This window comes from Schistocerca nitens, chromosome 5 (assembly GCF_023898315.1).
Source record: "Schistocerca nitens isolate TAMUIC-IGC-003100 chromosome 5, iqSchNite1.1, whole genome shotgun sequence".
NCBI classification, from domain to species: domain Eukaryota; kingdom Metazoa; phylum Arthropoda; class Insecta; order Orthoptera; family Acrididae; genus Schistocerca; species Schistocerca nitens.
The window spans coordinates 378,397,050-378,422,743 of record NC_064618.1 but is presented as its reverse complement, the minus strand read 5'-3'; positions in this window follow the sequence as shown (position 1 = coordinate 378,422,743).

The following is a 25,694-nucleotide window of genomic DNA, read 5'->3' as shown; positions in this document are numbered from 1 at the left end:
TAATAGTCTTCTTTCCTTACACATTTTGATTACTACTTCATATTGTGTGTAATTATGACATTGGTATGTGTAACTATACTAGAGAAGATTCATTTTTTTAAAATATTTTCTTGATTCTAGAGATAATGTTTCACTACCGAAAATTACCGATATGTATTTTTTGTAACTTCTTCGCTTCTAAAATAAAGCTCCGAACATTTATACGCCATTTTCCGGCCGCTATATTCGTCCTGTTTGTATTTTCAAACTATCTCATAAATACGTAGCAGCAAACAGGGTAGCTTACTTAATTGAAACATCCAATTTGATATTAGTTTTCTCTCTATATTTTTTGTAACAGTGGTCTTTCGTTTCCTGATTTATGTTCGAAACTTAAGATTATTCCATTTAATTTAAAACTGTAGGCCTTTGTTGTGTTACTGGCTCGCCACATAAAACTTCTCCGTTATATATGTTATCTGTAAGTCAAATGCTGAACATGAACGCAAGTTGTCGACACCTCATTTCTGAGCATTTTTACAATTGAGTCCATGGTCAGAACTGAATAGTGTCGAATTACTTTTACTAATGCAAAAATCAGAATTTCGTATCTACCAACAAGCAGTAAACAGAAATGAAGCAAGGATATTGGCAGCTGGGAAAATAGTGCCATGGCAATCGTTAATGTAATGTACGAGGCCTGTTCAGAAAGTAAACTCCGATTGATTGCCAAATTGAAACCACAGTGAACATCAGAAATGTTTTACTTGTAACAATTAGCTACACCTTTCAGCTACTTCTCTACGTAGTCGCCGTTCTGACTTAGACTTTTGTCATAGCGTTGTACCAACTTTTCAATAGCCTCATCATAGAAGGCAGCCGCCAGTGCTTTCCGCCAATTCTCCACGCTGGCCTACACCTCGTTGTCTGTGTCAAAATGTTGTCTTCAAAGACAGCTGTTCATGTGACCAGAGATGAAACTCAGGGGGAGACAATTGCGGACTGTATTGTGGGTAATCTCACATTTCCATTTGAAAACGATGCAGGAGCATCTTCATTGCCCCTGCAGAATGCGGCTGAGAATTGTCTTGAAGAAGAAACAGCACGACAGTTATGTAATGTTAGCTGCATAGCTTCAGGCGAAATTTCTCACCAGGCCCTCGTACTTGGCGGCAGACACTATTTTGTAGAGATCTTTACGCACTCACTGCGAGCTCCGAAATGAGAAGAGCGACGTGATGCTAACTGGGGTTATACTAGAGACACTACCCAACACATCTGTGCAAAGCTTTATCGGATTTTCATAGTCGTTTCCATTTCGCGACCGATCGGAGCTTACTTTCTGAACGCCCCTCGTATTTATTGGCGAACGCTTGTATTCCAGCAATGTGATCGTCGTGCATAATAGATGTGACATGCGGTCAGTTGTTATCGATTGTGTCACGGAGCTATAATTGGCAAACGACAATGTAATCAGCGCTATGTATGGCTGAAAATTAGACCGTCATAATTTACAGTGTACCTCGTATTTCACTGGTCGATGGCGCTGGGAAAAGTACTTGTCGAACTGCTTCTACAATTACAAGTCATTTAAAGTACTCCAAAAAGCAACGTTCATTGAAATGTAATTCTGGATGCCCGGAGGCTACTTCTGTGTGTCGTAGCGTATGGCAGTGTGAGTCTCGAAGCAATACGTTTCTTGTTCCAGTCTACTCATTAGCTCGACCCACACGCTTTAATTTCTTTTCAGTGTGAAGAGTACACAAAGAAACACGTTATTGATGTCAGTGTAGATAGTTTGGAGTACAACAGAACCATTTAGCGTAAGCTACGTGGAAAACGCAGACATCCACATGCAACTGTTCACAGTGGTGAATTTGCATAATTCATAAAGACTAACATTCTTCAGTGGAATAGAATACCATAGATATACATTTAAGAACTAACTAACGTGTATCTGCAACAATAGCTCAGAACAAAACACGGTGTGTAGCATACAAAAGCATGCTAACGTTCGTACTCGTGAAAACGATGGTTTGATGACAGAGCGAACTTGGTTTTTGCTGTAGTTGTCTGGCGAAGAAACCCGTGAGCGTAATACTCTGAAAACATTACTGATATTGGGGTCACCAATATCCTGTGGAAACTATGCATGTAATACGAATCAGTCATCAATGGTTACGAAACGATCTTTACACACTATTGCCTCACTCTCTGTGAAGAGAGAAATATTGGACCTTCGAGTACTCCGCTTGAGGCATACACAAATGTTGCCCCTGAATTCTGCATATCCCCAGTCGAGTGTTTTTCTAGGTAGTCTATTTTGTAAGCAGCATTTTACCTAAACTCGACCTTCGTCATCTATCGTATAACCATAAAGACTCTACTCTATGAGATTTTCTTTGCCTTACCTGCGTGAACTCGTCTTTCATTTGTTAGACATATCTGTTTTACGATCTGATTTACGACTTGACACTTATTCTAGATCTATGTCGGGCTGATGTGCCTGCATTGTGCCGTATTTTGTATTGGATTACCGATCTACTGATGGCTGACCATTTTTATCACAACTGGACAAAGAATCTTGGATCATATATTGGTTTTCGCTTGAACTATAGTATGACATAAATGTGAGTAAGCAACTTTTATAGGAAACCTAGTTTGGAGTATAAGTCAACAACGTTTTAACGAAACCTGGATCTTTATACGTATGCTCTTTTTTGATATACGCATGTATCCGTAAAGATGCGACTTTAGCGCAGCGAAAGCAGTTGGATTGTAAACGATGGCCGAGCGGTTCTAGGCGCTTCAGTCTGGAAACGTACGACCACTACGGTCGCAGGTTCGAATCCTGCCTCGGGCATGAATGTGTGTGATGTCCTTAGGTTAGTTAAATTTAAGTAGTTCTAAGTTCTAGGGGACTGATGACCTCAGCTGTTAAGTCCCATAGTGTCCAGAGCCATTTGAACCATTTGATTGTAAAAGAAATATTTATTAGACAGCTGAATCGGTCTTCTTCATCGCGACACACTTCTGTAGCTTTGGATGGCTACAATATAAAATTTGGTGCGATATACGAGTGAGTAGATGGATTTTACGTCAATACCACAATACTAACTACTATGTGACCACAACACTGAGACTACACAAAGTAAACGAACCACCGTAAGGGATTCCTTGTCGTGGTTTACTAGGCTTGATTAATGTTCGATAATAACTTATTTCCTCATGCTGTGACATGTATTAGCAATATGTAACATTTCAGAGTTGTAGCTGACGTGTAGGTGCTGCTAGACATTCGCCTGTTTGATAGGCGACGTTGCGCTGCGCGGCGCGGTAACGGGCGACCATAGCTCTGCGAGGAACTAGAGTGTCGAGCTGGCTGACGCCAGCAAACGAAGCCTCAGCCTCTGCTATTGGTGGAATAGGCGGGGAACGAAGTAAGTCGGCTGTCAGATGGGCAGCAGGGTCACTGGGAATTACTTTGCTGGCCCGTGAATAGTGTGACGGTGGCGCCATTGCACAAACCCCTAACTGTTTCACGGCCGTGGCATAAGCAAAGTCAATGTTAATAAAGAATACGCAATGGCAGCAGATGGAAGAAAAGAAGCAAACGTAACGAGAAAGAATACCTTAACACTCACTCGTAAGAAAGGTTTCCGCTTTTGAGTGTCTTAACTCAGGGTCGGCCACGGCGAAACATACTACACACAAGCAAGATGTCCGGGCCGTGTGCGTGCCAAGACTGGGTGTGTCACGGCTTTCCTCCGTATCTCTCGGAGCTACTCGGTACAGCGCCATATTTCATTTAGAACTACAGCTCTGCATTTTTCGATCAGAATCGTGGTCTTACAACTGCTTAAACTTGGCTACTTGTTCGTTGTTCGTGCTAAAGGAGTAGTCAACAGATCCAGTGCCTGTTAGTACAGAATGAGGCAGTGTAGCGATCTTCGTTACAAGCATTTATTAAGGAATAGAAGGTAAGAATTTCTCTCTCTCTCTCTCTCTCTCTCTCTCTCTCTCTCTATATATATATATATATATATATATATATATATATGAGAGAGGGGGGGGGCAGAGACATAAATTCTTACCCTCTATTCCTACTATATATATATAGTGGTCCATTGATCGTAATCGGACCAAATATCTCACGAAATAAGCGTCAAACGAAAAAACTACAAAGAACGCAACTTGTCTGTCTTGAAGGGGGACACCAGATGGCGCTATGGCTGGCCCGCTAGATCGCGCTGCCATAGGTCACATGGATATAAAGTTTTTTTTTTTTTTTTTTTAAATAGGAACCCCCATTTTTTGTTACATATTCGTGCAGTACGTAAAGAGGTATTAATGTTGTAGTAGGACCACTTTTTTCGCTTTGAGATAGATGGCGCTGTAATAGTCACAAACAAATGGCTCACAATTTTATACGAAAAGTTGGTAACAGGCAGGTTTTTTAAAATTAGAATACGGATCGTAGGTACGTTTGAACATTTTATTTCGGTTGTTCCAATGTGATACATGTACCTTAGTGAACTTATCATTTCTGAAAAACGCATCCAGTTACAGCGTGATTACCTGTAAATAACACATTAATGCAATAAATGCTCAAAATGATGTCCGTCAACCTCAGTGCATTTGGCAATACGTGTAACGACATTCCTCTCAACAGCGAATAGTCCGCCTTCCGTAATGTTCGCACATGCATTGACAATGCGCTGACACATGTTGTTGAAATGGCTCTGCTCACTATGGGACTTAACTTCTGGGGTCATCAGTCCCCTAGAACTTAGAACTACTTAAACCTAACTAACCTAAGGACATCACACACATCCATGCCCGAGGAAGGATTCGAACCTGCAACCGTAGCGGTCGCGCGGTTCCAGACTGCAGCGCCTAGAACCGCTCGGCCACACCGGCCGGCTCATGTTGTCAGGCGTTGTAGGTCGATCACGATAGCAAATATCCTTCAACTTTCCCCACAGAGAGAAATCCGGGGACGTCAGATCTGCTGAACGTGCGGGCCACGGTATGGTGCTTCGACGACCAATCCACCAAAATCCAATTTAATCCCGCTTCAACCGCACGTTACGTGTGTGCCGGACATCCATCATGCTGGAAGTACATCACCATCCTGTCATGAAGTGAAACATCTTGTAGTAACATCGGTAGAACATTACGTACGAAATCAGCATACATTACAGCATTTAGATTTCCATCGATAAAATGGGGGTCAATTACCCTTCCTCTCATAATGCAGCACCATACATTAACCCGCCAAGGTCGCTGATGTTCCACTTGTCGCAGCCATCGTGGATTTTCCGTTGCCCAATAGTGCATATTATGCCGGTTTACGTTACCGCTGTTGGTGAGTGACGCTTCGTCGCTAAATAGAACGCATGCAAACAATTAGTCATCGTCCCGTAATTTCTCTTGTGCCCGGTGACAGAACTGTACACGACGTTCAAAGTCGTTGCCATGCAATTCCTGGTGCATAGAAATACGGTATGGGTGCTATCGATGTTTATGTAGAATTCTCAACGCCGACGTTTTTGAGATTCCCGATTCTCGCTCAGTTTGTCTGCTACTCACGTGCGGATTAGCCGCGACACCAGCTAAAACACTTACTTGGGCTTCATTTGTTGGAAGTCGTGGTTGACGTTTCGCATGTGGCTCAACACTTCCTGTTTCCTTAAGGGGCGTTGGACGTCAAACGGTCCGACTTGGAGCAGGAGAGGCACCACAGGGCATTTTATTTTCTACTGCCTATACTTTTACAAATAAATTCATAAAACTTTGTGAGCATAACCAGGAAGGATTTAGGATTCACACTCATAGCAGTGGAAGCGCAAAAACATTAAAAATTAAATTTTTTTTTATATAGGAAATTTCATCATTTTTTCACTTACTGTTGGCAGCATTTGTTGCTATAGGTACATTTTTCTTCACAAGTAAGAGAGGTTCTGTGATGAATTTTGCACAGCATACAAAGCATACTTACAGGTGCATGAAACTCTAAAATATTCCAAATCTATTAAAAACTGTGGTAAAAATTGAGAATTAAACATAAGGTTTAAAACGTAACAGCTCATTCATTTTTTCATAAATTAAATAGGTTCTAGAGCTTCAGACACCTGTCAGTATGATTTGTATGCTGTGCAAAATTCATCGAACAGTCTCTCTTACTCATGAAGAAAAGTGTACCTATAGCAACAAATGCAGCCAATAGTAAGTGAAAAAATGATGAAGTTTCACATGTAAAAAAAATATTTTGTTATCTTTTTGAACTTCCGCTGCTACGAGTGTGAATCCTAATCCTTCCTGGTTATGCTGACAAAGTTTTCTGTATTTACTTGTAAACGTATAGACAGTGGAAATTAAAATGTCCTGTAGTGCCTCTCCTGCTCCAAGTCGGACCGTTTGGCGTCCTACCCCCCTTAAGGGGGTAACTATTCGGCGAACGGTCCGGATACTTGGATGATGTCGTCAAGGATACCGAGCAGCATACATAGCACACTCCCGTTGGGCATTTTGATCACAATATCCATACATCAACACGATATCGACGTTTTCCGCAATTGGTAAACACGGGTAATGTATCATGAAGCAAATACCGTCCGTCCGCACTGGCGGAAAGTTACGTGATACCACATACTTATACGTTTGTGACGATTACAGCGCCATCTACCTCAAAGCGAAAAAAGTGATCCAACTAAGAAATGCAAATTCTTTTATGTAGTACACGAATATATATATGGTGTCTCACTAAATGTGTTTGCCTCTGTAAGTTACGGAAATATTTATTGCGGTAGGTCATCATAAGAAACGTTACGCTGTCTGTGGAGCCATGAACGTAGTTTATTGTGTTATTTTCCAAAGAGTTACAGCAAAAAGATACAATTTTTTAAATGGAACAATCGTTGTTTCTATCACCCACTGGAAACAGTAACACCAGATGTGTATACATCAATTTAAATTGCATTCCCATCCCTTTCAGTTTGGGAGCTACAACTCTTCAAAGTTTCAGGAGAACATACCACACGCTGTACATAATACATGGCTGGGTGGTGGGTGATGGATGTTCTGGCGGTTGGAAGTTGATTTAAATGAGATGTTCAAATGTGTGTCCATGTTCCTGAATGCACAGTGCAGTGCACCTTCTAAAGGATCTGCGGACGAGATGTAACGTCGCCGGTGTCACGCAGCAACATGCGCCCTCGATTCGCCGTTTTAGATCATCTGGGGATGTGGGCTCAGTGGCATAAACACGATCTTTTAGATATCCCCACAAAAAGAAATCTAATGTTGTTAAATCGGGCGACCTTGCAGGCCATGGCGCCCCAACCCCCTTCCTGCAAACTTGTTGTTTAGCTCTTCCACAACAGCATCCGCAGAATGGGCAGTGTGATCATCGTGCTTCATCCACATGCATACTCTTGCGTGTAGACACACATGTTCAAGGAGACCACCCAAAACTGTCGGCTATGAACGCGCGATGTAACTCACCTGTCAGTGTACATGGGAAGTAATGTGGCCCGATGATTTCATCCCAAAGGATTCCAGAGCATACATTAATAGACCACCTACGTTGACGATCGACAGGTCGTACCCACCGAGGGTTGTCTGCGGTCAAGTAGTGCACGTTATGGTGATTCACTGCAACATTATTTGTGAACGTGGACTCATCAGAGAAAATAACAGCTTGCAAAGACTCCTGCGTGAAATTACGCATGGCCCCTTCACAGAATGTATCCCTCGCACTGAAATCGTTCCCATGCAGCTCCTGGGTCAGTGACAGGCGGTACGGGTGAAACCTGTGGCCATGTACTATACACCACACGTATGTGAGACTGACACTAGCGACTGCAGCAACGGCTAGTAAACTTACATGAGTATCGTGGTGTACTGCAGCTGAAACAAACACCTCCGTCTCCTCACTTCTTACAGTTCTTCGTCAGTTCCTGCGGTGCATTACCTAGCTACCTGTTTCCCGAAGTCGTTGATCGGCACTTAATAACGTAATGGCTGCCGGAGATCTTCGCCTAGGATATCTCACGGCTTACGCCATGGCTGCTTCAGTGGCATCGTGTCGGCACTCGCCGAGCAACATTCCTAAGTACTCGTTGTTCGTGTATGCCATCTTCATCCGATGTCTGTAACTGTGGTATATTGAGCCCCGTTTGTTTGTGTGGTTCGAACTGTCGGGTATATGGCCGTGTGCGGAGACAGTCGGCAGTCTAACGCGCATTGAGGAAGTTTCTCGCTCCGTGACACTGGCGACGTTACATCTCGGCCGAACCACATTTACAAGATGGATTTCGTTATGCGCAGCGTGAGCGTGTGTGGTATCTGCCCCTGAAACTTTCAAGGGTGGTAGCTCCCAAACTAAAAGTGATAGGAATGTATTTTAAATTGATGTATACACAGCTGTATGAAAGAAACAACTATTGTTCCATTTTAAAAAAATTGTATCTTTTTGCTGTAACTCTTTGGATAATAACACAATAAACTATGTTCATAGCTCCGCAGACAGTGTTACGTTTCTTATGGTGACCTACCGCAATAAATATTTCGGTCGCCTATTACTTCCTAACTTACAGAAGCAAATACATTTTGTGAAACACCTTGTATATGTTGTGGAAAATTTGCTGTAGAATGACATTGCAACCTTATAGCACGAATTGTAACTGTTCTGAAGTCTCACGTTTTATTACACTGTCAATAGCAACAGTTGTCAATGGGCTGAACGAAGAGTTTGGAGATATTATATATTACTGCAAAAGTACGTTGGCTATGTCAAGGGGCAGTTCTGAAACGATTATTTGGTTTAAATGACGCTATTTTTGAATATATTAAGGGAAAACGATGGGAGGAATTAAAACAAGAATATTCAGAATGGACTGCAGACTTTGCGTTTTGAGAGCACTTGGCTGCTCACCGCCCAGAGTAAGACACTGTAAGGTGACAAACAAATTATTCATGAATTGATACTGATACATTTAGAAAGAAAATCGCATTGTGGGAAGGACAGACTCAGCAAAAAACACAGTCCATTTCACTATGCTCAGTGGCGTTAAATAAAAATGGAGAACTGAAGAATTCATTGTGGCCTTGAAATAATTGCAAGGATAGGTTTCTAAACTTTTTGAGTATACTGCCAGCCTCATATCTGTTTTCGAGACTGTTTGCCGTTTACGTTGAAAACGCTCCTTTGCAAATGCTCTTAGAGCTAACTGATTTGCAACGTAATTCCCACTTCAAAAACAAATACATTTAATTCAAAACTGTCCACGAGTTCTACTTTCTTTTCCTTGGGAGGGGTTTTCAAGTCCCCATAATGAGGCTGCAAATGTGACAAAGTAGTTACGTTAACATATGTGTGTGAAAGTCTTTTATCGGCTATGAAACAAAATAAGTCACAAATACGTGGCAAACAGAGTGCGAAAATCTGTGACTTTGTCTGTGCCTATCCATATGCCGATAATTCATACCAGATAGAAATTATATTGTTTCTTCAGTGTGCCAAAATAAATGATAGTGAATATTTTGTTTGTTTGAGATTATGTTGTTGAGGAATACGAAGCATGCAGTCATGTCTTAAGCTGTGTGACAGCATTCCCATTTACATGTAGTGCTTTTGCCGTTTCCCACTCTCCCACTCCTCACACTAAGACGACGTGGTGTGATGGTGCGGAGGTATGCAGCCAGGCATTACAGCCATGGCTGTCACTGCCAGACCATGACTTTCATGCCAAATTATTGGCAATCGCTGTGTTAAATACTTCTTCGCATTATTTAACTAAAATTATCATCATTGTGTGACCTATATTACAGATTATAGTCCCATTTTCTAGAACAGCACTGACCCCCAGAGATGGTAACCAAGCAACAATAAACACTCTGACTTCTTAAACTATCGACTTTGAGTTAAACTATAAAAATTATCTCTATTGACAGTTTTGATACAGTTACATTTGTGCACTGTAACATTCATTAGGACAACATTTACAATAACTATGACTATACAAACACAGGAGCAGAGCGTCATGCAAAGGAAAAAAATTGTGTAATTATTTATTTATATTTTATTAGGGCACCAATGTTCTTATCTTTTGTAGAGGCTGTAACATTATCTAAATGGAATGAATATTTGAATTTAGTTCGCTGGTTCAGTAGGAAATGCTAGGATACACGCATCCGTTGTATAATTTCAAACATTCCTGCAGTTTTTCGCCCCTACTAATCAATGTATACATCGAAGAAACAATGATGGAAATAAACGTAAGATTTAAGAGTTGATGTATATCATTGATAAGATTCGATGAAGACATTGCTATCCATACAGTGAGAGAGAATTACAAGATCGCCGGCCGGAGAAACCGAGCGGTTCTAGGCGCTACAGTCTCGAATCGCGCGATCGCTACGATCGCAGGTTCGAATCCTGCCTCGGGCATGGATGTTTATGATGTCCTTAGGTCAGTTAGGTTTAAGTAGTTCTAAGTTCTAGGGGATTGATGACCTCAGAAGTTAAGTCCCATAGTGCCCAGAGCCATTTGAACCACTTGAATTACAAGATCTATTGGATGGAATGAACAGTCAAATGAGTACAGAATGTGGATTGAGAGAAAACTCGGAAAACACAGACGTAATGAGAAGCAGCGGAAATGAGAGTAGCAAGAAACTCAATATGAAAGTTGGCGATCACGAAATAGACGAAGTTAAGGAATTCTGCTACCTCTGAAGCAAAATACCCCGCGATGGGCGAAACAAGGAGGACATAAATAAGCACACGAGACGGACAAATATGGCATTTCTGGGCAAGATAAGTCTGCTGGTACCTCACATTGGTCTTAATTTGAGGAAGAATATTCTTTGAAGTTACCTTTCGCAAACAGCATTGTACGGTTGTGAATCATGGAAAAGAACAATGTTGAGTATCAGGTGCACTGATAAGGATTGTGGATGTTCTCCACAGATTCGCAAAGAAAATCATATACGGGAAACGCTGATAATAAGAACGGGCAAGATGACGGGACATGTGTTAAGGCATCAGGGATCAACTTACATAGTATTAGAGGGAGGGGAATAAAGTACTGGAATAAATCCAACAAGTAATTGAGGACATATGTTGCATGTGCTACTCCATTGATCGCGGGGCGCGTTAAACCACTCGGAAGTCCGATTAAAAACTTCTTATTGGGTAAGCTCTGTACCCTGTACCTCTACGTGCAGGGTTTCTTCGTGTATTACGTATTTGTGGGTGTGGCTCCAGCAACGTCTGGCTGAGGGTGAATCTGACTACTTTATCTCTAGCTTCTAAGGTTTTCTGTGAACCTAGTCTAGAATCTGTAATCATATATTCTACACATCTGTATGAAAGTAGCAGCTGTGATGGAATCCTTAATAGCGATTTCAAGCATGGATGGTAGTTATAGGCACAAAAAACACTAGTTAGCATAATCCACGTTAAAAGTCTGGAAATAAAAATTTCTTATGATATTGCCGTCAACTGAAGTTAAAATGGTCTAGCGGTTCTAGACGCTCAGTCCGGAACCGCACGACTGCTACGGTCGCAGGTTCGAATCCTGCCTCGGGCATGGATGTGTGTGATGTCCTTAGGTTAGTTAGGTTTAAGTAGTTCTAAGTTCTAGGGGACTGATGACCACAGATGTTAAGTCCCATAGTGCTCGGAGCCATTTGAACCATTTTTTGAAGTTAAAACGAAGTATCTAAACCGTAGATCCACAAGTGAAAAGGAAAAAAAAATACGGCGTTACACGAGTGTCGTCACTGTGCACTAAAATACTGTAGTATAACATTTGAAATGTAAGTACACATGGTGAGACAAGCGTCTTAAATTCAAATGGATTACATGTCATCGAATTTAAGAGCACGGATGTATCCCCAAAGATATAAAAAATTTACAAAATTAGTTATACGTTTACTCAAAAACCTTCCTACATAAACTTGCGTCATCTAAATTATTTACAGAAATCTAGTAAGCCCAATATAATTATATGGGAGACGTTTGAAGCCTTAAAATTATGTGATATGAGTAGTGTGCAACTCTTTTCTATGTACTTGGGAAGCAAAACAGTTACAATTACGTTTGCGTTTAGGATGCCACCTGTACGATTTTTAGATTAAGCATTTGCATGTAGTAATATATTCGAACAGGTTTGCATTTCGGTTTTTGAGTCAACGGATTTAATTGGACTGCTTTCCATTGCTTGTTTTCTTCGTATTCGTCTTGTAACCTCTTTGAAAAGACTATCCACTCGATTCAAGTTTTCCTTCATCCTGAACATAATTCCCTTCCCAAATTTCACCTCGGGTTCCTTCATTGGTGGCACCGTGTACAGATTAACATCAGGTAGGGTCTATATTTCTCCCTCACTCCCTGTAATATCTCTTTATATTCTACTAATTATCCCTGCACAATTCTATGAGTGAATTACGTTTCCTACTTGACCATCTACATAATCGCAGAATCAATGCGCAAGGTAGTACAGTACTATTACTATACCATGAGCGCATAATTACTCTTTGTAATGTTCTCTTTGGTGTGGTGAGGGACTTCTGGGATCTTCTCCGTGCCGAATAGCCGCATTGAATAATTGTAATTTTGCTATCGAGATTACTGGAAGAATGAGATTGAAAATATATTGTATGATACTCAAGAAAATATATACTGAGCATTTACATCAAAGGTTTGTAACGAATTTCATTATATATGTATTCTCTAAGTGGAAATTTGCACGCATGTGTCGTTTCGTTGGTAATCAGAAGGGAACTTCCGATGAATTGGAAACGAACCGGCGATTATTAGATCCAAGAGCTCCATTATTTTATCGGATTATTAAACTCTATCAAAGCAAACTTTCCGCTCGATCTGAGGTTTGACTGACTACGCAACGCAAGAAAACCAAGACATTTTATGTACACAGGATTGCAGACCGCTTCGAATCATCGAGACTGCGGACAAGGAGAGTCATGGTCCGATTCTGATTGAACAAGTAAAGCTTAATTATAACTTCCTGGAGCGACTGTGATGACTGTGATATGGCTGCTTATGAATAAGACCATTAATAAAATACTAATAACTAACTTTCCTCCTCTCCAGCAACCAGTATAAACACAATATTAATTAAAATTATATCCCTTCGCAACCACTAATTTCCTATCATGACCTTCAACTGTTATTATTGTTTTCTGATATCTCTACAATTAGTTGATACCTCTTCACTCCATGCAATTTACCTCAGACGCCTTCATAGCGGAGAAGAGTGTATTCCAAGCATCACCGTCTAAAGGCCGTCCTTTAATCTGTTCTTAACGTAGGTTTGCCGTCCTACAGTCTATATGCTAGGATATGCCGTAGGGTAAGTAAGGTCTCAAGTGTCCCCTTGTTTCTCCCAAGTCCACACTTACTTCCTCATAGTCTGCTTCTACATTTCTTTCCATTCTTTGGTGAACAATTCACGTTAGTATTTGGCACATAAACTTATGAAACTAACAGTTCGCATATATTCCGACCTCATCACCTGTCTACATCGGAAATGGAGTTACCTCGTTCTTCTTGAAGTCTGGGGTGTGTGTTGTGTATTAAACCGCGGACCTCGAAACGAGGGAAAGGCTTCGTCCCGCCGTAGCCCTCAGTGGTTCACAATCCCACAACAGACCACAGCAGTCCACTACCTCACAGCCGCCCCACATCGACGCGGGGTTACGGTGCGGTTCGTCCCCCAGTGCCCCCCCCCCCCTTCCCTCCCTCCTGGAACGCCTCATACCAGACGAGTGTAACCCCATTTGTTAGTGTGGTAAAGTAACGATGGTGAATGTGTACGTTGAGACAGTATTTCTGCAGCAATCACCGACATAGTGTAACTGAGGTGGAATAAGCCGGCCGCGGTGGTCTAGCGGTTCAGGCGCTCAGTCCGGAACCGCGCGACTGCTACAGTCGCAGGTTCGAATCCTGCCTTGGACATGGATGTGTGTGATGTCCTTAGGTTAGTTAGGTTTAAGTAGTTCTAAGTTCTAGGGGACTGATGACCACAGATGTTGAGTCCCATAGTGCTCAGAGCCATTTGAACCATTTTTTTTTTTGAGGTGGAATAAGGGGAACCAGCCCGCATTCGCCGAAGTAGATGGAAAACCGTCTAAAAAACCATCCGCCGGTAACCGGCACGCCTTCTCGCTCTGGAAGCGGCCCGTTAGACCGCGCGGCTAGCCGCCTGGGCTAAAACCTGAGGTAATTTCACCTGTATGATATTTGTTGCACAGCAGGTGGTGTAGTTTTGTTATGGCGGTGCCCGGTACTTTACCTTCTTTGGATATAACGGGCTTGTCATCCAAACTTACAATATTCATACATGTGCTCCTCTTCTCTTGAAATGTCTTTTAAATTTTTCTACTCTGTGCACACATCTTTCCCATGACGACGCATGCCTCTACAACGATACGTCAGTCGTCTGTCCATTGCTGATTTTCCAGTTTGTGCTTTCTGTCAATCTCATTTATTAGTGGTCTGTAGTACTTTTCGCCTGGTTTATTTGACGCACATTATATTTTCCCTCTTCTCAATTAGTTTCAGTACATTACGTGTTACCTTAATAATGAGACTGATAAGTTTTACATGAACATAATCCCTATCATTAAAATAATTTACAGTAGAACAGCTGGGTTATGGTACCTAGTTCCTTGAAATTTCGATACAGTGGAAAAATTTATTTACTTATTTCTAATTTCTTAGTCTCGAAACCCACCACCCGAATTCTAGCAGGGCTAATAATTCCAGATACCTAGTAAAAGTTATAGAACCGTCATTAAGTAAGATTTGTTACGTACTTTAAGCACCTACAGTATCTGATGAAATTAAATATAAAGTAAAAAAGTAAAAATACACAAGAAGCTCATGTTTCACATTATTTGTGTATTTCTTCACTTCAGGTACAGTAAAGGATTCATGTTTGTGAAATTAACCCTGACAGAAGCAGCGTGTATAATCACGAGCCTCTTACCAGTTTAGACTTCATCTGGAGGTAACTGTAGTGACGCCCCGTAATCTGGAGCAGGTCCTCCCTTAGTGCAGCAAAATAGCGCCTTCACGAGCCCCTTCTGTGTTTGCTGGGTGTCGTGTAGCGCCGAAGGAATCTGGACTCTTGCTGCCCTCGCTTGCCGCTCGCGCTCTCTCTCTCTCTCTCTCTCTCTCTCTCTCTCTCACTCTACTTCTGCACGGCGCACACCCTCATTTTCCCCTTTGTCCCATCTTGTGCTACTAAAATTCCTTGCCTACCACCCTTGCTATCAGACGGCACAGGTTGGTTTATAGAGGGCTTGAAAAACGGTGAAGGTGAACAGTGTTGAAAGATGACAGTGTTCATAAACGCCAGTCTTCACAGATGCCAATTACCTGTCAGTCAGTCACACAAGTGTTCAGTATTAAGAAAGAAGAGTTAATTGATAAAATTACAAGACTTCAGATATTAAAACGGGTAACCTTGAAGAGATGATGTGATCTAGCAAGTGTGTGTAGGGACAGAAGATTCCAGCCGGTAGTTCACACAGCACTATTGAGTGAAAGTGAGAATTTCATTGACCTGTTACGATATCGTTCCTGCCGGGTATCTGTTGGGATGTATTTGAAAAAGACCGTTTGTTAATGAACTTGCCGAATTTTTGGGTTTATGAATTGGTGTGATAAAAAGGAAATAATTTAAAATGGTATAGATTTAAGTGCCAGGAAGTCGTTTCTGAAAGTATTTGTATGGAGTGTAGACATGTATGAAAGTGAAACATGGGCGATGAATAGATTGGACAAGAAGAGAATAGAAGGTTTCGAAATGTGGTGCTACAGAAGAATGTTGAAGATTAGATGGGTAGATCATATAATTAATGAGGAGGTACTGAATAGGATTGGGGAGAAGAGGAGGTTGTGGCACAACTTGACTAGAAGAAGGGATCGGTTGGTAGGTCATGTTCTGAGGCATCAAGGGATCACCAATATAGTACTGGAGGGCAGCGTGGAGGGTAAAAATCGTAGAGGGATACCAAGAGATGAATACACTAAGCAGATTCAGAAGGAAGTAGGTTGCAGTAGGTACTGGGAGATGAAGCAGCTTGCACAGGATAGAGTAGCATGGAGAGCTGCATCAAACCAGTCTCAGGACTGAAGATCACAACAACATGGAAAATTCAGTGATCTATTATAATTTTTCAGTTAATAAAACACTCAAGATCGCAATAATCATCTGTTTAAAATTGGTGACTTGTTTCATTCAACCTGTATGCTGGCCTTGCCATCTTCAGATCTAGAGTGCCGTAAGACTGCAGCCGTCTGTGCATGGAACACTTGCGTCCAGTTACGGTCGTTTAAGGCTCCATGAAAGGACTGTGGCTTCGTGCAACTGCTCCGTGTGTTGCCATCTGAAGCCATATGGTGCGTTTATCTGAAGATGGACAGCATAAATGCCGAAACCGGATATTTTTTATAATAAATGAGAATTGCGACATTGAATGTTTTATTAATTGGGAAACAGAAAATACAGGTGAGATTAACAAATATGGATGAAGGTATATGAGACTGTAGGTAAAATAGGTTGTGACTACCAACACGATTGTGCAATGAGTTCAGTCTCAGTTGCTGCTTAATATTAGGTGCGGAGAGCACTGAAAGAATAGGTGGCGATTACTTGGCGAATACTTTCGATGGTGGTAATGGCGCTCGATGTGGCAGACTCGCAAGATAAAGTGAAAGTGTCAGAAGATGTTGCAGCAGCAACGCACACGACAAGCACGTTAGGCGACCGAGGCAATAACGTTGACGAGTTTTAGTGACGATTTGAATGATGTATGACAGGCGACGGAATGAATCGTGGAAGCGATACGGAAATAGCGCACGCTAGTAGCTTACTCAGTAGATAAGAGTTTCTGACCCTGGCATATGCATTTCATTAATGCTATACAATACAATACAATAAACGCATGTCGTGTAATGAGTAACGTCTTATCTTTGAAGTCAAGTCATACGCTATAAGCAGTGGTATACTCCAGCGCTGACTCTTCACTGACGACCCTGTACTGTTTTTCAATGTAACGTTACTAACTTCTACGCATCGTGCATTTCACAAGCAAGAGCTTCTCATGCCCTTCACATTAATGATCGCGTATCTTCTGAAATATTTCTTCCAGTTATTGGTTTTTAATTTCAAAATAGTTTCGAAAACTTTGTCGCCTCACAACTGATTCGGGACATGCTGTGTAAACTGATCACACAGGAGAGAATGCCGCTAATTATACATGGGTGTCTGTACATTTTTATCATTTATTACTTTCCACACCGCATCTCACACGATATAGTTTGTTTTCGTACTCAATCTTGTTCTGTACGCTATACGAATTTAAATAGCTTAATATTATTGTAGACATACAGCTGTGAAAATTAGACTTACAGAAGACCGTAGAGTTGAGTTTTAATTACGAATTCTCCATACAATGAAATTATAGTGCCTGGAGAGGCTTCGTACTTTTATATTCCATATTACCACAAACCATGAAATAAGGAACATTTATTACTTAGTTATTGTACTGAAGTACTAAAAATTTTTTTTTCCGACAGATGTTCCGTTAACAACAGCAGTCGCTCAGCTCAAACTTGTAAATTCTGTCAGTTTGAGTGGTCATTTTTCCAGCTTATCGGTAAAGAACACTGTTAATATATGTTTTAACAAATGAAGAGCAACAATAATAGAATTATGGGAAACTATGCGTAACAACAAGTTTGTTAGTCGACTTTGAAATAAGAGTGTCAGAAATACCTGAAGAAAATGCTCTTCAGTTTCTCAGTACGGCAGGTACATATAATAAGAGTGGACAACATATAGAACAACTAATCTCTGCAAAAGCAGTAAGAATAGTCTGAAATATTTGCAAGGGCCGATGGCAGCAGAGAGGTCTCAGTACGTGCTGCTCTAATGAAATGTGCCTTGCTTGTACTCAGATTCGTATATGTTGCGTGGCATTATGCTACCGAAAATAAGTTGTACAACTAAATTAATAACGTTTACTGCAGCGCTAAGCATTGATACCACTATTAAAAACTGATGGCTGACTTTATAGGTTTTCACGAAACAAACTTTCCTGTTATACATGTGTGTTTATTTGGTTTCTATGCCTCAGTGAGTTGAATTATTAAATTAAAGAAACTGATTCATACGTGAAAGTTGTGAAAAATATTACGTGTTTAAAAAAATTACGTCGATATTTCGATAGTGGTACGCTGATCACTTTTTCTTCTCTTTCAGGTAAGGCGTTCTGCGCGTCACAGACAACCAACATGTCGTAAGTACTATCAACGATGCACGGATTAGTATTTAACACTAAAAGTCAACAGAGATAGCGGGTATATGGAAAGAGAGGCCTCTATGAGGAGTAAGACTTGTCTCATGTGACAGAATAAGAAACGGCAATCGATATAGTGGAGATAAAGAGATAGGTATAGGTAACATTCCACCGGATTTTCTAAAATTCTCGATCGTGTTTCCTGATTTTTATTCTTTAGTAATCGGTTTCGGCCCTTACCTCAGACCATCTTCAGGCTTTTTCCCGTCATTATGACTGCTGGTGGTGGCAGGCACTGAGAGATCTGCAGAAGTAAGGATGCCACTGCTGATTGTCGGAGAAAACGGGTAAAACCGGTTGCTAGAGCATAAGCATCTGAATACTTAATCGAGAGTGTTTTTATTTGAATTTTAAATTTTCACACCGATCGGATTGGTACAATTGCAGAAAGCTTTGTCAAATTTTAGTATTTAATACCTTGTTACATCAAATATTATTAACTTTGGCAGCCTAATCAAGCAGTAAGTACTGTCAACAGTTTGTTCCCTTTGAGGTTTTTGTAAAGCTTACTTAGTTATTGGAGATGTATCTCCTATTTTAAGACACACCTGTTCTTTATTGACCTTAGGCGAATTACACAGTCTTTCTAAGACAGTAAAATGTATAGCTGAATGATATTTCCCAAGCATCTGGCTGAAAGGTTTCTCTTCCAAAAGCAAATACATTTCTCCTTTTTCTCGGATGGGACGCACAAACTGCATCCACAATTCAGTTTTAAACAAATGAACTTTAAGGAAATGTTGTTCCAGGAAAACAAGTAATCCTTGTTTATGCTAGCATAAAAATCATGCCCAAAATATTTTTCTGTATATTGAAGTATTTGTGTATCCTAAACTTCACGGGAAGTGTTACAGATAAACACAAAACCGTAAAAAAAGGCATCCAACAAATTTTCAACAAACAGATGAATTTGAGCAGTGATATCGCATTGTAAACGCAATTTCCCTCGTCGAAAGACATTTCATTTTTACTTACTTGTAAAAAACTCACTTATATATTCCGAATGCTAACTGCATTATGTTTCTTTGATATGATGGAGAATCTATATTTCGCACCGGAAACAGAATATTTAAGACGTTGAGAAACGAACAACTACACATAAAATGTGAAAAGGCATAATGTGGAATTATTTTCATTGTATTGTACAATCTAGAACAGGTTAATTGAATTCCATGCTAATCATATGCACGCTATAAATATCGTGTACTTGCGATGACCACCGGACGTGACATCCCAAGAAAGACAACTAGATTATTGTGGTGTACGGAAAGTGATTGAAGTACCGCAAGTAGAGACGGCTTGTAACTCAAGTAAAATACCATTAACTACGCCTTGCATGCTCACACACACACCCATATTTGGCCACGTTGCACCGCAGTAGGTTGTCCTTCTCAAGGATGTATCGCCAAATACTGTCCAATTGGTGGTGTTAAATAACAGACCGAGATTGTTGGAGGGCCTTGCCCATATTGCTCCAACCAATCTTAATTGGGGAGATATCCAGTGAACGTGCTGGCCAAGGTAGGGTTTGGCAGCCACGAATACATGCCATGTGCCAGCAGGCATTATCTTGTTGAAGTGAAAGTCCAGGACGGCTTACCATGAAGGACAACAAAATGGAGTTCACAATATGGTCGACGTACGCCTGTGCTCTAAGGGTGCAGCGGATGCAAATTAGAGGGGTCCCGCTATGAAAAGTAATGGTGCCACAGGCCAACAATCCTGACTGTCAGGCCGTATGGATGGTGACACTCAGGTTAATATCCCACTCCTGTCCAGTCCAAGGCGTCTCCAGACCCTCCTTCGCTGTATATGTGCGCTCATTTCTAAGCAGGACTCAACACTGAAGCAATTCCTCTCTAGTCAATGAGATTCCAGGCTGAAGACGCGTCCGGTGACGCTCCGGAAGGCGAATGGATGCAGACCCGAGTATTGCCAGCCGTCTAGTCCGACACCCGGGAGTGACGAATTGGGGAAACATTTATTTTCATAGCAGAACCGTCTCCCTTAGAGCACAGCGGCAAATCGACTATATTCTACGCACCGTAATGTTTGTCTTTCGTGGCAAGTAATCCTCGGCTTGCATGTCAGCAAAATAATGACCGCTTGCACATGACAAGAGTTCCTACTTCATGTCTCCGTGCCTGCTAAACCTTAGGCAGGCCAGCAACATCGCCGGATATCTCCCCAATTGCAAACATTTGGAGCATTAAGGAGAGGGTCCTCCAATCAGCTAGGGGCTTTATGTAACGCACCAGTTGGACAGAATTTGCACGATGTCCCTCAGAAGGAAAACCAACAAGTCTTTCGATCAATGACATGTCGAATAACTTCTTGCATATGGGCCAGAGGTAAACCAACGCGTTATTGACCTGCTCAATTTATGAAGGTGTTTCTCTTGAATAAATAATTTAATTTTCCTGAAATTATAATAATTTGTTTGTCCGTACATGTATATCACGTCTACACTACTGCCCTTTAAAATTGCTACACCAAGAATTTCATGCAGACGCTAAACTGGTAGTCATTGGACAAATATATTATACTAGAACTGACATGTGATTACGTTTTCACGCAATTTGGGTGTATAGATCCTGAGAAATCAGTACCCAGAACAACCACCTCTGGCCGTAATAACGGCCTAGATACGCCTGGGCATTGAGTCAAACAGAGCTTGGATGGCGTGTACAGTTACAGCTGCCCATGCAGCTTCAACACGATACCACAGTTCAAGAGAAGTGACTGGCGTATTGTGACGAGCCAGGTGCTCGGCCACCATTGACTAGACGTTTCCAATTGGTGACAGATCTGGAGAAGGCGCTGGCCAGGGCAGCAGTCGAACATTTTCTGTATCCCGAAAGGCCCGTACAGGACCTGCAACATGTGGTCGTGCATTATCCTGCTGAAATATAGCGTTTCGCAGTGATCGAATGAAGGGTAGTGCACGGGTCGTAACATATGCGAAATGTAACGTCCACTGCTCAAAGTGCCGTCAGTGCGAAAAAGAGGTGATTGAGACGTGTAACCAATGGCACCCCATACCATCACGCTGGGTGATACGCCAGTATGGCGATGACGAATACACGCTTCCAATGTGCGTTCACCACGGTGTCGCTAAACACGAAAATGACGTTTTGCCATTCGTGCACCCAGGTTCGTCGTTGAGTACACCATTGCAGGCGCTCCTGTCTGTAATGCAGCGTCAAGGGTAACCGCAGCCATGGTCTCCAAGCTGATAGTCCATGCTGCTGCAAATGTCGTCGAACTGTTGGTGCAGATGGTTGTTGTCTTGCAAACGTGCCCATCTGATGGCTCAGGGATCGAGAAGTGGCTGCGCGATCCGTTACACCCATGCGGATAAGATGCCTGTCATCTCGACTGCTAGTGATACGAGACCGTTGGGATCCAGCACGGCGTTCCGTATTACCCTCCTGAACCCACTGATTCCATATTCTGCTAACAGTCATTGGAACTCTACCAACGCTAGCAGCAATGTCGCGACACGATGAACCGCAATCGCGATAGGCTACAATCCGACCTTCATCACAGACGGAAATGTGATTGTACGTATTTCTCCTCCTTACACGCGGCATCACAACAACGTTTCACCAGGCAACGCCGGTCAACTGCTGTTTGTGTATGAGAAATCGGTTGGAAACTTTCCTCATGTCAGCACGTTGTAGGTGTCGCCACCGGCGCCAACCTTCTGTGAATGCTCTGAAGAGCTAATTATTTGCATATCACAGCATCGTCTTCCTGTCGGTTAAATTTCGCGTCTGTAGCACGTCATCTTCGTGGTGTAGCAATTTTAATTGCCAGTAGTGTACTAATTTCCACTTCATTTAGATAATTCCTTCGTTGTTAGAAAATATAATGTTATAGGTTCTTTCTCCATTCCCCCATCTCACGCTACCGTTGAGTACGCTGACATCATACGAAGCGCTGGTAACAGATTCGGTGATGTCACACAAAGCGCTTGTAGTAGACTTTTAATGCAGGCGTTCACGTAGTTATCTCCAATACCAAACGTTATGTCAAAATACCGTTCAGTAGTTCACATATAGAAACTATGATTCTTGAATGTCGAAGGCTTTCCTCCAAGGGCTTAAAAGAATGTCGAGACGAAACAGCTATTTCTTATTTTTACACAAGACTCGTGGCGATGTAACTATGATGGTTCAATGCTTTATAGCTTGAGAAAAACGCTGCCAGACAACACTATTACTCCGCTCAACTGAAGATACCTTAAAAATTGAATTGTAAAACTATTATATAATATCCGATAGCGCGTTCGATGTGCTGCAAAAACTAAAAACAGTTGTCTAAAACGAGGCAACAGTTGTAATAACGTTCTTGTAGTTACCCAAGAAAATGGGAAGACCAAACGTCAACATCTTATAACATTTTGTAATAACTAAATGCCTCATATCTTGACGTTATTACATTTTAAATTGTTGAAAATAAATAAAGGGAAAGATAAATTAAATAGCGTTTTCTTTAGAAAAATAGTTCTTAGTTATTATCGTGTCTATTCTCGAGTCCGCCCCGATGGCTGAGTGGTCGGCGCGGCGGTCTGTGAGGCCAAGGGGTCTGGGTTCGATTCCCCGCTGCGTCGGAACTGTGTAGTTCATTGTAGTGGGAAGAAAAACTTTCCTATCTTAAGGGTTATGTTCCTAATGGCCGCTGGAGTTTGACAGATTTTTACAAACTAAGTCTATATTTGTTTGGTCTTAAGGAAGCGCATCCTGGGAAACAATATTAGTTACAAATCCTAACCACTCTAATATCAATACTGAGGGACAACTGCAGCGTGTGTGCATTAAGTCTCCTGTGGCTGTCCTCGTCTTCAATATAACGGAGGGCTTAGGCCCAAAAACGATAAAACTGTAAACCATGAAAAACATCCGAATAGTCCAAAATGTCCATAATCTCCATGAAGATGTAAGTAGCATACCCACACACAAAAGGCATTACAACCGAATACCAAACCTGCATAACGTGTGTAATAGTAACTTGAGTATAAAACCGTTTTGTCGTGATTAGTTTATAATGTGCTGCAAAGGATAAAACATTCAACGCTTCCAGGCAGACGAAGAAAGTCAAAGATTTGGTCAGTTGTGTAATATTTGATTTCATCTAACAGGTCACATATTGTCAAGTTCTATGTAAGGTAGTAGATTATATAAGTACGTACCACGGCGATGAGAAGAAAGATGCCCTTCAAGTAAATGGGACTTGGGAAGAGCCGAAACTTTCATGACAAAATTTCAAGAATTGCTTGATGAAGCTAGAAACAACCCCTCTCCCCCCCCTCCCCCCCTCCCCCCCTCCCCCCCCCAAAAAACGCACTTTCTGTCGACCTGCATTGAACGACATGAACACCAAAACACACGTGTGGGTCTGTTTTCTATTTGCACAGGAATTATACATCGTTACTTTGTAAACATTGCCTTAATAGTTTTTTTTTTCTTTCTGTTGTTCAGCAACCCTCGTGTATGGCAGTGCTGACCTTGTTGTTTAGCTTACTCACACACAAATCATAATCACCACCACCACCACCACCACCACCACCACCACCACCACCATCATCATCATCATCATCATCATCATCATCATCATCATCATCTCTGGTATACTGCTGTCTGATGTTAGTAAAATTCACATATTTGCACTCAAAACTTTTAAAGGTACTTCTCGATTAAAACTGTGCCAACTGCCATTAGTAGGACGGTGTTACAATTAAACAGTTTTTTAGGACTCATCAACAATTCTTTTATCCATATACCGATTTACATAACAGAGTAATAGGGCTACAATTCATAGAAAATCATACAAATACATTCAATATCATTTACAGTTTAAGATTTAACTAAACATACAACTCGCAGTTACTCAAAACTCGTGAAATAGCACTTTCCTCCGCCGACCCCTTAAGTTAGCGGAAATATCATATTTTGCATTTTAAAATAGTTTATACAGTGGCGTATGTCGTAATTTTTCCCATAGGAACACGATATGAATACATCGTAACATTACTTTTGGAATAAAAACAACTGTTAACTTACGAGCGCCCCCCTCCCCCCTCCCCACAAATGTCAGTCTTTTTCAATCCTTGAGCTGAGCGTTTAAAACTCGACGTCGTAACACCGCCGTTTACTGGAAGCACGAGGGTGAGATCTACACGTTCTGCCATTGTTCCCTCTCCAGTATTTGTGGAATTCTGCATTTCCCCTACTGGATACAACGAACAAGAATTCTGTGCTATACTGGCTCCCAAGTTTCATCACGTCCATTCCTGGAAAAGGGGCGACATCAGTATTCAAATAGGATGCCGTAGCGATCTCAATAAAAGGCGTGCATGTTGCCATTTTATCCTCAGAACGACAGCGATCGCCCTGCTAGAAAGGAGAATGGCAACATAAGCGATCGGAGTAGAAGGACAAGAGGCAGAGCGCGGTGGGGTCGTGTAAGGGGGAGTAGGGGGAGGGGAGTGAGGATGGAGGGAGGGATTTGGTGCTTACATTTGCTTACCCTACTCTCGTATCATTGCTGAGAAAATAGAACAGTCCGTCTTTCCTCTACAGTCCAACGTCTGATACCTCTCACGGTTATTGCACACCAGACGTAAGCGATAGTCTTCTCGTTTTCAACTGACTGGGTACAAAACAATTACAATCCCTTGTGGCTTCAAATAAAGGAGATAGGACAGGGAGCGTTAAAATAATTCTCATCAGTGTCTGCCAAGTGATCTACAATAACCACCTCGCAATTTCCTGCTTACGGTTATCACAACGTTTCCTGACTTAAAGAGAACTATCGCATCCACGTTTGAGTCCATTTAGCAACACCATTAAGTAATTCTGTGTTAACGTAATCAGCTATCACACGCAGCGAATTGGTTGATTAAAATTCGATATCTTCTTTTTTTTTTTTGACCCTCAATCTTCTGGCTGACATTTACCGAATCGCTCTGTTTCCCACGCTGTGCCAATGTCTCCAATACAGAGTGTTTCTTACTCCCTGAAAGTTTTCAGATATTTTTGGCTGTATTCTCTATATCCGTTTCCTTGACCATTTTTGACCTCTTCGGTTCCCTCCGTTACCATGGAAGTTCTTCCAAGCTGCCTTAATACATACTGTCATCCCGTTTTTTCTTATCTTTTATTTTATTATTATTTTTTGTATTTTTATTTTCTTGCACGTTCTGTGTAAAACCTCGTTCCTTAGCTTATCTCCCTATTTCGATTTTAGCAACCTCTAGTAAGCCCATACCGTAAAAGCTACGGTTCCCTTTTCCTCTGCTTTCCGGTATGCAC